Below are 16,879 nucleotides of genomic sequence, written 5' to 3' on the forward strand. Positions count from 1 at the left end.
TTGCAATATAGAAAAACGTGTGTCTGGGATATGGGAATTGTTCATTAATGTTCATTAATGGTCAAATTTTATGCATCCTCTTACTAAACGGATTTTTCCTTTAAACAGACCACGTGGAGTCTCAAAACAAGGATGAACAATTAGACGAGCCAAATTAGATCTTCCAGTATCTAAACATTTTAGTGAAATGGTGCACGATGAAAAACAAGTCAGATTTATGGCCATTGATCATGTGCCAGTCTCAGTGAGAGTGGGAAATAGACTGGCCATGCTCAGGAAGAGAGAACTCTGGTGGATACACCAACTTAATTGTTTAAAACCGAATGGTTTGAATGTAGAGTTCAATGCCATTTAAGTAAAACTCCGGTGGACACTTAGATCTGTTGTTCTACCCTGTATGCATATGTTTGTGGTACCCATGGTTTGTACTTATATTATGTTTTTGTATGCTTTACAGATATTGAAGATAGGGAAGATCCGATGGACTGTGAAGAAACACACCACCCGCTCTGTGCCCATTTTGTATTTTAATACTAGCTTATAAGGGTTGAGTAATTCTTCAGCAATAAAATTGATGGAATGCATTTGGGTTCCGGCGCAAAATTTGTATAACGCACAGCTCAAATTACACCTTCATACACTACAACACTATATACACATTTATTTTGATTTATCATGCAAATTTTCTTTTCTTTTTTCTTTTTTCCTCCTTTTTTCTTTTTTTCTTTTATATTTTGTTCATTCATGTTTATTTATTATTTATTATTTTTTATTTTTAAGATAACTTGGTCATCCCTGACATAGCCCTCTGAGTGAAGGTACTCTGGATTAATCCTCTAGTGGGGGATTGGCGCTGCTCGGTAGCAGGCGCACTCCTGAATTGGATGTAGGGGGTTGACAGGGGGCCAAGGGACTGTCAGGCCTGGAGGCCCCAGGTCCCCCAGTTACGGCCAAGCCTGCTTCCCCTTTTTCAGGGTTGAGGACTGGTAGTTCAACGTATCAGGGAGGCTCCCCCAAATATAATAATATTGTATACCAGTATCAGCAGTGGGTTTGCTATACAGGGTTTTTTTTGTATTGCAATACAGTGTTTTATTTTATCCAGTTGGGATTTTATTTAATTGATTTTTATTATATATTTTTTTATACAGTTTTTTCTTTTTCTTTTCCTTTTTTAAATTTTTTTTCTTTTTTTATCTTTTTATTATTTTTTATTAAGATTTTTTTCATCGTCTTTTTTCTTTTTTTTTATTGTTATTCACATTTATTTTATTGATTCACATTTGTTTCACAATTTTCATATATTTTTATAGTTTATTTTGTTAGTTTATATTTACTATGTACACTACTATGAACATCATTATAGTCACTTTAGGAATTGAGGTATACAGTACACATAGGCTTGTACACAGGGGGCTGTGTGTGATGCAGTAGTGAGCCGGTCCTTATCTATTACAAGACTATGCCGGTGATCTCCATGGTAACAGCGGTGTTTGCATACCGCCGTTGCTATGGAGGCTGTCGGCTGGCGGTCATGTGGGTATGCTCGCGGTCATGTGATACACATGGCTGCTTGGCGTCCCACGTGATTGGTCATATGACCCAGAAGAACAATGATAGTTGTTGCTTGGTGCAACTGACGCATGCGCAGTGCGTCTGTTTATAAGCCAAGATTAATGTAGAACAGGGCAACAGCTCCGGTAGGTGTTTTCTATCTTTATGTATTTAATCAATGTTGTATGGATTACAGCTGTATGTTATGATTGATTATTGATGGAGCTTTATAATATTCAGGCTGTATTGCTTTTAATTCGCACAATGGCACTTTGTATGATATATATGTACTTGGGTACTCTTATTCACATTTTTTTATATACTGCACTTATTTGGATTGTTGAGTTTATGCACTCTATGATTTAAGTATGTAATTGTTGTTAATTGTCAGACAGAGTATATAATCCCAGTCTGTGTGTGGTATCACTATGCTTGAAAATAGCTCCATTGAGGGGCTGAAACATCGCACTTTATGACATGTGGAAATAAATAGTTTGTTTTGGATATCTTGTGGAGTGCTGCACCATTTCTGATATTATCTACCAGTGGCTGTGATCGAGCCGGAGGTGCTGGCACCTGTCTACGGTTGGTGAAGTAGTGCTGCAATTTTTTTGAACTATTGTCTATGATTGCTTTGCTGGCACACTATAATGGAACCTGATTTGGATTAAGTTTTTTCCCATGTCTCTTCATATGCGGAAGGGGAGATCTTAAATGGTGTTCAAGGTGATGCTACTTTTTTGGCGGTGCCCACCATTGCAGATATTAAGCGGAATTTTGAATATGAGTCCAAAAGAATTATTATGTTGGAATTACATCTATTGACATTGGGTGAATACTATAAATGTAAGAGGATACCCAGAGACATGCGGTCTATACTGAGACCCACTGTTTTTACGGATAATAGTGACTTTAAGAAAAGGTTTGAATAGATTTCTGACCGATATGCTCTTGATATTATTTTGTTGAATTTAGATTTTTTGCAAAAGGAACTGTTGATAGCAAGATAGAAAATGTGTGTATTTGAGACCAATTTAGCAACCATGCTTTCCGCTGATGAACTTTCTGCCTATAAAAACAAGACTAATGAGTTCCTTGACAAATTTAGGACTGAGACCATGGACACCAAAAAGAAAAAATGGCACAGAGACTTAGGGGACTATAACAAGAGACGTGTGTACACTTGGAACCAAATGGACTTTAATGAGGGAAGACAACAAAGTGTAACTCCCTGGCGTGGGAGAAAGAATAAAACACAGTTTGGCAATGCTAATGAACAATCTTCTTTTTTAGTAAAGGACTCTCTGACGGCCGAGCCTCCACCCAATACCCCTTCAAGAGACCAACAAGAAGGGGCGGCCGGAGACGACACAGGAAACGTAAGGACAAGGAATCAAAAACAGGGCAAGCTGCAATTTCCGAAGGCTCAAAGGAAAAAGAACTGAGTCCTTCTAACACTGTGGTAAATATCTCTTCTCACGAACTCACTGAGTCACAGATTTCCTTGTTACATAGTTACATAGTTAGTACGGTCGAAAAAAGACATATGTCCATCAAGTTCAACCAGGGAATTAAGGGGTAGGGGTGTGGCGCGATATTGGGGAAGGGATGAGATTTTATATTTCTTCATAAGCATTAATCTTATTTTGTTCCAGGAATGTATCTAATCCTGTTTTAAAGCTGTTAATTGTTCCTGCTGTGACCAGTTCCTGAGGTAGACCGTTCCATAAATTCACAGTCCTCATGGTAAAGAAGGCGTGTCGCCCCTTGAGACTAAACTTTTTCTTCTCCAGACGGAGGGAGTGCCCCCTTGTCCTTTGATGGGGTTTTATCTAAAGGTTTAACATTTTGCCCCATCACCAGTCCTGACTGGTTTACCTTAGAATGTGATTTACAAGCTTTTTTTTAGATGTCTAAAGTTGAAAGTGTGGTTTAACATGCAAGATAGATCCAACGTTACCCCTCACGGTGTAGAGAGAGATTGTGAATTACACTTGAATCAGTTTGAGTTGTTCAACCAGTCCTCCTTCAATCCCATTGTGGTCTCCCACCCTTTGGAGACATACATGGGGTTGGTTAGGAGGGACATTGAGCAACTCAGAACTGAGATAGAAACTACGGGTATTAGACAGACTAATTTATCTAATGATGAGCATGTAGCTTTGGAGGAGTTGATCCATAACCACGACCTCACCATAAAACCCGCTGATAAAGGGGGTGGGGTTGTGGTTAAGGACACAGTTAAATACAAATGTGAAATATACCGACAATTGTCAGACACCAATACTTACTGCAAATTGGACAGTGATCCCAGACGTGACATTATGACTAAATTAACTTGCTTGGTTGATCGAGCAGTGGAGGAGGGCATTATTGGTCAAAAGTTAAGAGAGTTTTTGATTGTTAAATTTCCTTTAACTCCTTCTATCTACATATTGCCAAAAATCCATAAGTCACTATTAGATCCACCAGGGAGGCCTACTGTTTCGGGCTGGGACTCTGTCCTGAGCCATGCCTCCATTTTCCTTGACTAGATTCTTAGGCCATTTGTATTTTTGGCAAAATCGTACATCCGTGATACTAGTGATTTTTTTACCAAAATCAGCAATATCAAGGTCCCCTCCAATGTTATTTTGGTGTCTTTTGACATAGCCAGTATTTATATCTCCATTAGACATGAAGCAGGTATTGATGCAATCAAACAAGTACTTTCAAAGTCACATTACTCCATGGCGGCCCAAGATTTCATGTTGCAGCTACTTTATTTAATATTGACTCACAATTATTTTACTTTTGAAGAACAATATTACCTGCAGCGTGTTGGGACCGCCATGGTGTCTAATGTGGCACCAATGTATGTCAATCTTTACGTGTCGGCCATGGAGAAAGGTGTCGTCAATTCATCCCACCACTTCAGACATTGTCTAGGGAGGTGGAGATTTATCGACGACATCTTCCTCCTATGGAAGGGGTCATTGGAGGAATTGAAGATGTTCCACACATTTCTCAATGAGATTGACCACACTATACAATTCACTATGGTACAATCCAGTGACTGTGTGAGCTTCTTAGATGTTTTGGTTAGAAGCGAGGGAGGCAAATTAAGCACCAGTCTGTATTCTAAACCCACAGATAACAACACTCTAGTTTATTACACCAGCTGTCATCCAAGGAAAATGGTGGAATCTCTTCCCTTTAGCCAAATGCTCAGGGCAAAAAGGGTGACAGATGATGATGAGACCTTGGTTAAAACACTTGACAAGATGACCTTTGACTTTACCGATAGGGGGTATCCACGTAGAATAGTGGACAAACATAGAAATACTGTTGTACAGATGACTAGAGAAGCAACACTGACTGCGAGACCCAAGAAAAAGATGGATAGAATTCCGTTTACATCCACATATTCTACTTGTAGTGGACAGATTTCCACCATTCTCAATAGGCATTGGGATATTTTAAAACGGAGTTTTGGTGATATTACTGAATTCAACAATAACCCATTGATGTCGTATAGGAGGTCCAGAAACTTGAAAGATAGATTAGGACATACTACTTTACCGCCCAGCATAGGTCCCATTCAGACAACACTGGCCACACCAAAACTAGGGTCTTTTCCGTGTCTGGGATGTGTGGATTGTTCATTAATGGTCAAGGGTTCCAATTTTATGCATCCTCTTACTAAACGGATTTTCTAACATGTGACTCCACTTGGGTCATCTATGTGTTGTTCTGTCCTTGTAAACTCTTGTACGTGGGACAGACCACGTGGAGTCTCAAAACAAGGATGAACAACCATAGATACGCAATTATACGAGCCAAATTAGATCTTCCAGTATCTAAACATTTTAGTGAAATGGGGCACGATGAAAAACAAGTCAGATTTATGGCCATTGATCATGTGCCAGTCCCAGTGAGAGTGGGAAATAGACTGGCCATGCTCAGGAAGAGAGAACTCTGGTGGATACACCAACTTAATTGTTTAAAACCGAATGGTTTGAATGTAGAGTTCAATGCCATTTAAGTAAAACTCCGATGGACACTTAGACCTGTTGTTCTACCCTGTATGCATATGTTTGTGGTACCCATGGTTTGTACTTATATTATGTTTTTGTATGCTTTACAGATATTGAAGATAGGGAAGATCCGATGGACTGTGAAGAAACACACCACCCGCTCTGTGCCCATTTTTGTATTTTTTAATACTAGCTTATAAGGGGTGAGTAATTCTTCAGCAATAAAATTGATCGAATGCATTTGGGTTCCGGCGCATAATTTGTATAACGCACAGTTCACATTACACCTTCATACACTACAACACTATATACACATTTATTTTGATTTATCATGCAAATTTTCTTTTTAAAATAAATTTTTCTTTTTTCTTTTTTCTCCTTTTTTCTTTTATATTTTGTTCATTCATGTTTATTTATTATTTCTATTTTTTTTTTATTTTTAAGATAACTTGGTCATCCCTGACATAGCTCTCTGAGTGAAGGTACTGTGGATTGCTTAATCCTCTAGTGGGGGATTGGCGCTGCTCGGTAGCAGGCACACTCCTGAATTGTATGTAGGGGGTTGACAGGGGGCCAAGGGACTCTCAGGCCTGGAGGCCCCAGGTCCCCCAGTTACGGCCAAGCCTGCTTCCCCTTTTTCAGGGTTGAGGACTGGTAGTTCTACATACCAGGGAGGCTCCCCCACATATAATAATATTGTATACCAGTACCAGCAGTGGGTTTGCTATACAGCTGGGTTTATGTATTGCAATACAGTGTTTTATTTTATTCATTTTTCCAGTTGGGATTTTATTTAATTGATTTTTATTATATAATTTTATATAATTTTTTTATTTTAATTTTCCTTTTTTTTATTTATTTATTTTTTTTCTTTTTACTTTTTATTAAGAATTTTTTCATTGTCTTTTTTCTTTTTTTATTGTTATTCACATTTATTTTATTGATTCACATTTGTTTCCCAATTTTCATATATTTTGCGTTTGTTTACAAGCCAAGCGTGATGTAGTACAGGGCAACAGCGCAGGTAGGTGTTTTCTATCTTTATGTATTTAATCAATGTTGTATGGATTGCAGCTGTATGTTATGATTGATTATTGAGCTTTATAATATTCAGGCTGTATTGCTTTTAATTCGCACAATGGCACCTTATATGATATATATGTACTTAGGTACTCTTATTCAAATTTTTTTTTATATACTGCACTTATTTGGATTGTTGAGTTTATGCACTCTATTGAGTATGTAATTGTTGTTAATTGTCAGACAGGGTATATAATCCCAGTCTGTGTGTGGTATCACTATGCTTGAAAATAGCTCCATTGAGGGGCTGAAACGTCGCACTTTATGACATGTGGAAATAAATAGTTTGTTTTGGATATCTTGTGGACTGCTCCATTTCTGTATTTATATATTATTAAATATTACGTAAAAACAGTGGAATGAAAAGGTGCGGCCACATTTTTGACTGATAGGGGCTCAACTTACATGTCCGTAGTCTGTGACTCCACATCCTAGTGAAGTGGAGTCACAGACAATGGATATGTAAATTGAGCCATCAAAGGCCCACCCCCTGCACGCAATTCACTGGATTCAACAGATGATCTACAGGACATATTTAAGTAGATGACCTCTCGTTGGACTCCTAGTCACCCATCTATAACCCAGTGCATTGGATTTAGTGTGAGTGAAAAGGTTGACAGTTTTCCTTTGAAGTAAATCTTTATACGCAAACATTAATTTGTGATAAAGGTCTTCAGTTTATGTGGGATTTGGAACCCGTACTGTTTTCGACAGCTATTTCTACTCCTTTCTTAATGACAGAGGTGCAACTTAGTATTTGACCTTATGAATCATTTGTGTCTACTGTGAAATCAGTCACAATTGTGTGCAATCATTTAGCATCACATTCATTTCATATGGGCTCATTTATAACACGGCACAACACATCATTTCATTTGGAATACTGTGGCAGCTCATTTCCAAAGTAATTAAGTATCAACATGGGATAGGAGATATTATGAGGTGATAATGTTCCTGGCAGAACATATTGCCTAATTACATTATTCAAGCACTACCTAAATGCAGCTAGCCAATCCATTACATAACTGCTGGTACAGGATGATACAAATTAGAGGTGTCTATTACAAATGAGCAAATCATAATCTAATAAGTATTTCAGATTTAATCGCTTCAATATGTCCTTTTGTGTTGTACCTTTAGCAAAAATATCATATTACTTTCCGATCAAGATAAATGGTAATAAGATTAAATTGCTATATGTTTGTAGTTAACTTTATTTATGAAGAAATACATAAGCATAAAGTAGGGGACATTAAGAGATTTGCTGGATATCCTTAATGCACTATACATAAAGGGTATAAGTAACCAAATAAGATGACCTGTCTGCAAATGCTCTGTTAGGTCATCAATTAACTAAATAAAAAATGAATTCCTACTCCATGAATATAATATTGGTAACAAATCAGAATGTAGATTAAATTAAAATATGGAGGTTAACATCACCAAGATTAACATCACCAACACCAAGTCTGGAGATCCAATTTTAATGTGGAGGTTGTGAGATGCAAAGCTTGTGGGATGCCAAGGCCTGGTTGATTCCAGGGGAAAATAAGTGATTAAAAAGATACATTCCTAGAGCTCCAGCAAAATATAGAATATACAAACTTTTTTTCAACAACATTAAAAGTTATACATTGGTTCTGAAATGTTTCAAGCTTATGGAGCTTAGACAGCAGAGAAAGGAGAAGGGCTCAACCAGTTCAATACAATAATAGGGGTGCTACTAATAGCAAGGAAGCAAACAATACATACCAAGAAAAGAATTTGCTACATAAAGTGCACAACCCAAAAACATTTAATGTCCGTAACAATATCAGTATCACCTTTATTTTGATTACCATAAATAAACAAGGAAGACTAAATATATAAAAAAGGCTCAGTTTCGAGCCAGAAACAACAACTGGGGGAATGGCCATGAACCCCCTAACCCCCAATCCTGCCCTGTATACAGTGCAACGATACTGCTAATGCTCCAAAGGAAGAAAAATAAATGCATACAATAATTATTATGATTGAGTACAAGGAATGCCATTCAAAAAACTCAAATAGTGAATAATAATAAAAAAGAGAAAAACATTTATGAAAAAGCAAACCACAAACGGAGGAGCAGATACGTGGATAATGACAGAGCAGGGAGACTGGAACCCCACACGTTCCGTCACTCTGAGGTGACTTCCTCAGGGATGTTGTGCACAGAGTACCAAGTCTCCCTTTATATACATAGCATACTAAGTAGTGATACCTGACAGGTGTAGTGTCCTGTTCCCATGGCGCACATAGCACTGAGCACACGCCGCTCAGTGGTGTGGACTTCTGCCTCTAGCTGAATGAGGGCACTTCCTCCTTGCTACTGTATGTTGTGCGCATGCGCTGGTGGCACTGTTACGCCAATTCCAGCATACGCGGGCACCTCGCTGTTGTAAGTTATGCGCACCCGCTGGCGGCGCATTCACGTCAAGTCCGGCGCATCACGTAATTGATATTATGCGCATGCGCTGGTGGCGCCGTTACGCCAGGTCCAGTGCATTGCGTAATTTGTTGACACACGTGACTCAAACAAGTCACGTGAGTCATACTGTGGTTACCTACAGTATACATGAATGTAAATAGTAGTCAAACTATAAGAGTAAATAGATCATAATCACATATTCAAAGGATCAATCTGGATGCTTAAAATTCAAATTGCTGCTAATATATATATATATATATATATATATATATATATATATATATATATTAGTTAGGAGTAGCCGTATTAGTCCAGTGATGCAAAAAGCAAAATCATCTGTAGTTGCAGTATCTTGTAATACCTTTTTTATTGGACTAACAAGATTTTGTAGAGGCAAGCTTTCGGGATTCCTCCCTTTATCAAGTCATAAGCATTTTTGAGCTCACAAGGAGAAAACACACGTTCTATCTCACAAAATATGCAGGGGTTAAAACAACATATGTGGAGAATGGACATTAAGTTGGGCCATAAATTTTATAGCTATAGGATGATAGATACAGAAAAGGATGAGGGGGGAGGGCTGGAGAGCAGAGGTGAGAATGGTGGTTACGCTGGACAGAGGAGAAAAGACAATTTTACTACAGAACCATAGACTGAAGATAAGACTTAGACAGGGAAGGGGGAGCAGGGGTGTAATGGTGTTAAAGCAGGGAGAGGGAAGACAGTTTAGCAAAGGTTATAGGAAATTTTGATAATGGGATAAGAAGCTTAAATCCACATTAAGTCCTCTGTTCTTGGAGTCATAAAAAAACTATCATTTTGGCTTCAAATGTCTTTCTTTCCTGGGTGTTCTTGAAGTTTCCTTTCAGGATCTTGATTTTGAGGTCCTGTAGGGAGAGACCTGTTTGAGTGAAATGGTGTCCAACTGTGGTGCATTAGTCCTTTTCTCTATGGTTGTTGATGGACGATCTGTGGAGGTTCATCCTTTTATTGAGTGGCTGACTGGTCTCACCAATGTAACATCCCAGGTCACACTTGGTGCATTGTATATATAGTAATATGTCAGCATGTGATCAAACTAATTAATGTGTATGCAATAATCTACTTTAAGCTCATGAATGATTATAGAAATAAAGATATAGAAGGATAATAATTTATTATAACATATCATGATTGGATGTATAACCAAACTACATGAGTAGTACATATATTAATTTGAATCAATATGTACAGTCTATATATATTAATATGTGCACTAAATGTGTATCCTGCAGTATATACAATACACATATATGTAAAATAATAATAGTCTACATTCATGAGTATACCTGCTATATAAAAATATGTGTGTAATATAAAGCACTCTGATATAATCAACCCACTTGTAAAAAGTGTTATTGTCAAAAAGGGACTATTACCCATACTAGGTTCCTAGGTGTCTAGCTTTATCCTACATATTGGGCCATAGCTATTAGTTGCTACATTCACATCCATGTGACCGCAGGAGTACAATAATGTACCATAACTGTAGCCATGTTTTTGCAGAACAGACACTACACCTGTAGTTCCCATGCATTAAATATAATAATCCTATAACTCATAGTAATAATAGATAATCATATATAGAAAACAGTCATTTTATTATTTTTACCATGGCTCACATAAAAAAGATTGGAGTCTAGGTAAAAAAAATCGGCTGATATAGCGCATAGAGAGGCAAGATATGTTTTGTCACTTTTATGTGGAATAACTTTTTCAGTCCGGCTCAGACCCGGTAGCCAACAAGTGTCCACAATATTAGTAGTAGAGAAACAAACAAAACATGTAGAGTCTCTTTGTTTAGGTATCCACTAGGCAAAATATGTCATTTGTTAAGGTATCCACTGGACAAAAGATGTGTCCTTGTGCATATTGAGTATCCACCAAAGTGGTTGTAGAGAATCCAAGAGTTTTCAGACAGGAGGGTCCAAAAAAGGTTCTGTATTGTAGACAATCAGAATATAGACCACAGTCCTAATATAGAAATCCCAAGGTATGTATGGGAAAGTAATGATACTCCCCCAATCCATTGTTTTCTCTCTCTTTCAGGTGAGGATGCCTTCTTTACCGAGCCAAGTGAGGCATTCCCATCTTGAAGTCATGGTCAAGTATTCCGGGTCAAATGCTCCCTCAAACTGTAATAAGGGTGGTCTGGTTTCCTTTATAGAGTATCAAATCATCTGTGGCTTTAACTCCACTACTCTCCTAGAAATTATATAGACAAATAGTATTAGAAAAAGATATTAAAGAAAAATAGTATAGTGTGACCAGAGCCTGAAATCTAAAACAAACTAGTACATGTGTATATCAACTACAGTAAATAAGAAATGTGTATATAGGTAGCCCAATTGGTTACATATAGATGTGATATGGTGTAATGGGGTGTATAAATCATTTGTATATGTAAATAATAAAGTGTATAAAGCAATGTGTACATAAGTAATGAGACACGTAAGGCGATAATAAATCTATCTATAGGTAATGCTATAGATATGTAATTGATGGTGAGAAATATAAATATAAATCCATATAAATTCATGGAACTAATAATATGCATATTCCTCTTGCCTTCATATCTGTACACATAGGAAATGGTTATATGTCATAATGTATGAGTATGTTAACAACCCATGTGCCCAGTGCCCCCACTCTCATGCTGTGAAATTAGTGGCATGTAATGACACTGTGTGACTAGTGTAGTGCAGTGAATATGTGCTGTGTAATGTATGTGTGTGGTGAGGAATGATGTGTGTGGGGAAAAGCAATGTGTGACCAGGAGTGTGTGAGTCAATTGTAGTGAGATAAGTACAAGGAATGAGTGTAACGGACTAGTGTGAGAATTGTGAATGTGTCATGTAGGGGAATGTGTGAAAACATGTGAATGGTGCTGTGCTATCACCTCATGTGTGAATAAGATGTGAATATTATGCCAACCCCCCACCACTGTCATTCACTCCCACCACTCAGCCATAACCCATACTGTGTGGGCTTACCTATACTGCAGTGCAGTCTTCGTATGTTCCATCTTGTAGATTACATAGTCCTGCCTGCCAGGAAACCACACATCTATAAAATAAATGAAAATTGGGAAAAAGAAGAGAAGGAAAAAGAAAAGGAGAGATGGAGAAAAAGTGCACTGCTGGAGCAATGACATGACACATGTGGGAGACTTTAATATATATCAATACTGCCCATATCTTACTGACCTAAAAAGCCTGTGAATTACCAAATTATTGGTAATTGTTTCCAGACCAATCACTCGCAGTCCATTTGTGCGTCCTCCTTGGCAATTCAAGAAATGGTTTGCAACTACAGTAAGAGTTCTATTCCTGTCTCTGTCTCTTCTTGCCAAAGCTATGGTGGATACATGTTTTTGAATCCTTTTACACAACTGTTGTCCTGTTTGTCCAACATAGCATTTGTCGCAGGGACAGATGATGACATAAATCACCTGTGTGGTCTTGCTTTTGTGGATTTGTAAATTGTTGTGTAGAGCTCATAGAGCTTAATCATGATATAATTAAGAGATCAACAAGTTTTAAAAGCATTGGAGTTCAATTTGATGACTTTTATAGCAAGCAAACTGATACTTGTTTTACAAGATATTGAATAAAGTGTGGATATTTTATATTTTATTAAAGCTCCAGGATCTTACCTTCACAATTTTCAATGTTTACACAATAAGCTATGAAGGAAATACTCCCCTTAGCCAAGACATGAGCTGTAGTCTGAACCAATAGAATCAGACAACAAGTGTTCATTTTATCTGTAGTACCACCTTATGGGTAATGAAGCATTACTCAGTTCCCACTGAAATGAATGGGCTGTCAGTGGAAAACATGTCCTATACATAAAAGAGGAAGGTCCAAGAATTGATCTGATGAACTGGCAGTGCCGAGTCAAATAAATTCCAGATAAAAAAGAAAAAGCTGTGATCCAACAAGTGAGTTGGAATATACAGCTTAAAGTAAACAAAAAGACAAAGATCCAGTGGGCAAAAGTGCAATAATTAGATCACTGAGACGAGGGAAAGCACTGAACGAACAGATAAATCCAGTTTTGCATTGCTCCTAAACTTGAGTGAACTTTCTAAAAGTTTGGTTTGCCGGATTCGCCAACATTTTCTATTGGAACCTGCGATTCACTAAACCATAAAACTTGTGTATAACAATGCCTAAGAGCTCTAAGGCTATTTACTGTATAACATTTCTTAATCACCTACGAAGTAGTTTTAGAGTGGTTTTAGGGCTAAGGTAATGACAAAGTTATGGCGACATGTTGTAACCCATGTTAACTAACAGCTTGTTTAAAAAGCAGTGCACTACCGGATTTTATAACACTAAAATAAAGGTTCATAAAGAATCCCTTTTTGTTAGCAGATGCCCACTGGTGTTGCAATGCACATGGGGGGATTTGACCCCCTCCTTTTACGAGTCAGAAAACTCCTGAGAAGGTCACGGTCCAGGATATTCTCCTCAAGCTCCCCAGATCTCTCCTCAGCACCGTAACCCTCCCAGTAGACCAAATTTTTTTTTTACCTCTCACAGTTTTTGTAGCACAAATCTCTTTAACCTTGAAGATGTCAGAAGTGCCGGAGACAGGTGTGGAGACAAGATTCTTATGAGGAAACCAGAGGCTTGAGGAGAGAGACGTGGACGGAATTGGGAATATGTAACGTAGCAGGTAGACAGAGTTTGTAGGAGACAGGATTAATTTTTTGTAGAATCTGGAAGGGACCAAGGTAGCAAGGACCGAGCTTGTAACAGGGGATGTTGAAGCGGATGTACTTGGATGAAAGCTACACTATGTCACTAGGAGAGAAGGACAGAGGAAGTCTTCTACTTTTATCCACTTTCGCCTTCATGCGTGAAGAAGCCTGGGATAACGACTGTCGGGTCTGTTGCCAGATGGTGGAGAAGTCACGGACCAGCTCATCAACACCAGGCATCTGGGAAAGAGGAGGACGGAGGCGGAGTCTGAAGACAAAAAAAAAAGGGGGACGATCTTGTGGACTCGGAATCCTTATGATTATATGAGAATTCAGCCCAGGGGAGAAGGTCGACCCAATCACCTTGGCGAGCTGAAACAAAATGCCAAAGGTAAGTCTCTAGGATTTGATTAACCCTCTCCACCTGACCATTGGACTGAGGGTGGTAGGCCGAGGAGAAGTCCAGATTGATGTCCAGATGGTTACAAAGGACTTACAAACGGCTGGAGCATTGCAGAGACCAAAAGGCATTATAAGATACTCAAAATGTCCGTCACAAGTATTAAAGGCCATTTTCCATTCATCTCCATTGCGGATACAAATGAGGTTATTCACTTTACATAAGTCCAAGTTGGAGAAGACCTTGGCACCATGTAGACAGTCAAAAAGTTCTGAGATAAGAGGTAGAGGGTAATGGTTCTTGACCGTGATTTTGTTAAGTCCCCAGCTCCAGCAGGAGAAGAGGACTTATGCATAAATCCCTTTTGGAGATTCTCCTGAATATTCTCAGCCATGGCTTTGATATCAGGAACCAATAGAGGGTATATCCTTCACGAGGAGGAATGGTACCAGGCTGATGAGAAAGATGATACTTGTGGACCAAAGAAGCATGAATAAAGTCACCTGCTGATCCAGAATCAAAAAATGCTGTAGCACTGAAGGAAGATTTGGCGGAAGCAAAATCTTGTACAGAAATAGTGATGCGTGGAGAGGTAGTATTCACACCCAGGGACGCTTTTCCCATAAACCCTAAGATCGAGTGTTTCCTGGACGCTGTGGGCGAGCTGTACAGTCCTTGAGGAAGTGCTCCGAGCTAGCACAATACAAGCACAAATTCTCAATACGTTGTCGTGACCTCTCCTGTTGCGTAAGACGAGAACGATCCACTTGCATAGACTCTTAGGCAAGAAGCGCAGGAAAAAAAAGAGGTGAATGTTGAAACACAGGTATTAGATGAGGATATCTCCCTGTTCGGGCAGGTTCCCTCTCAGCAAAATCAATGCGCGTGGATAAGTTCAGTCAAAGAGGATGGAGGATCACGTTCTGCGAGGGCATCTTTAATCCTGCTTGACAGTCCTTTTTTGAATGTGGCACACAAGGCCTCATCATTCCATGCAGGTTCAGAGGCAAGAGTGCGAAATTCAACCGTAGTGCGGAATGGTAGTCACCAATGGAAGAATTCCCTTGACAGAGGTTCAGCAAAGACATCTCAGCAGAAGAGGCACGTGCGGGTTCCTCAAAGACACTGCAAAATTCTGCCAAGAAAGCCGATAAATTGGAGGATACCAGATCACCACGGTTCCAAAGGGGTGTAGCCCAGGCCAGGGCTTTTCCGGACAGTAGACTAATAATAAAGGCAACCTTAGCATGTTCCGTCGGAAACTGTTCAGACTTGAGCTCCAAGTGCATGGAGCACTGGGCTCCAGCGCATGCCCGGCCTAGGGCCAGAGTAGAGAAGCACCAGGTGAGTGATGGACTAGGGCTTGCATGTGGGCAGGTCCCCCAATTCACGTCCCAGCCCCGTCGGCAGCAGCAGGTAAGGGGACCATGCGCTCACGGCCAGCGTGTGCGGACGGAGCACATAAAGTAACACCACTACTACCCTCCTGCACAGAACATGTCACCTCCTTGTAACATGGTTCCCATGTCCTATTGTCCTGTCCAAAATAACATCATTATCATCAAACTCCTCCTCATCCTCCTCACCACTTGTCTCAGTAGGAACTTCTGATGCATGATCATGGATTTTCTGCTCCCCGTCCTTATCCACCATGATGCCTTACAATATCACCACCATGCCCAGCACCATCAGTCCCACTAGTGCTATGCTGGGTCACTGTGTATACCTCCATTAACTCTGCAACACACTCCAAAAGCTTACTGTCCTCACACAACTCCTCCTAATGGCAATCCTTCTGCTTTGAAGAGTGGGTGGGGGAGCAAAGACAGAGATAATGGTACAGAACGTCTAGAAAGGACGCTTAAAATGCGCCATGCAACTCTAGATGATGAGGAATCTGCTGACACCTGTCTTAATGTCACTTCGTCACACTCTTCCTCCTCCTGAGACGACCAGACCACAATAACCATGTTATCTCTTGAAACAACACAACCCCTGAAGGATATACACAACTTATGCCTGCTAAAGTTGCTGTCACTATTACCTTCAGGCACTTGACTTCTGCTGCTACCTACTAGTATCGCCACCAATGTGCTTACTGGTGGAGGACATGGCAGGAGTGTTCTTTCCTCTACTCCGTCCTTCTCTAACCATTCCCTTACCAAAATAAAAAAAAATATTTCTTGGGTTGATTTGTCACTTACCAAGTAGTCAAGTGGCAGAGAACAACTTTCACTCTCACAGCTAAAAATAAAAGTTGTAAGTTGTAACTTGATAACAGTATCCACTACACAACAATAGCTAAGAATTAAAAAAGACTATTTCTAAAGAACCATAATTATTTATCAAGCCATGGCCGCAATGTATTAATCTAATACCTAGCTTATTAGCTTTGAATAATACCACCTTTTTGATTATGTAAAAATGCAGATCCTAACAGTGTTACTCATTCCATTATCTCACAATAAATTAAATATCATTTATGAAAAGGACACATCACATTCAATAGATACAGCCTCTGTACAATTGATTTTAATCCAATGAAGAAAATTCCAGATATTTTCATGTAGGGATTAGAAGAAGGAATCAATGGTTTACATCAGAAGATGATTATGCCCACTTCCCTTTTATTC

General features: G+C 39.1%; 1 long non-coding RNA gene across 1 annotated transcript; it reads left to right on the forward strand.

The window, feature by feature from the left end:
• Positions 1 to 2,852: 2,852 nt before the first annotated feature.
• Positions 2,853 to 11,971, forward strand: LOC130302197 (uncharacterized). The gene is made up of 3 exons (XR_008852492.1): positions 2,853 to 3,016; positions 5,681 to 5,773; positions 11,188 to 11,971. It is a non-coding gene; the product is annotated as an uncharacterized LOC130302197 (long non-coding RNA).
• Positions 11,972 to 16,879: the final 4,908 nt, after the last annotated feature.

The sequence above is a fragment of the Hyla sarda genome, chromosome 1, assembly GCF_029499605.1.
Source record: "Hyla sarda isolate aHylSar1 chromosome 1, aHylSar1.hap1, whole genome shotgun sequence".
NCBI classification, from domain to species: Eukaryota; Metazoa; Chordata; class Amphibia; order Anura; family Hylidae; genus Hyla; species Hyla sarda.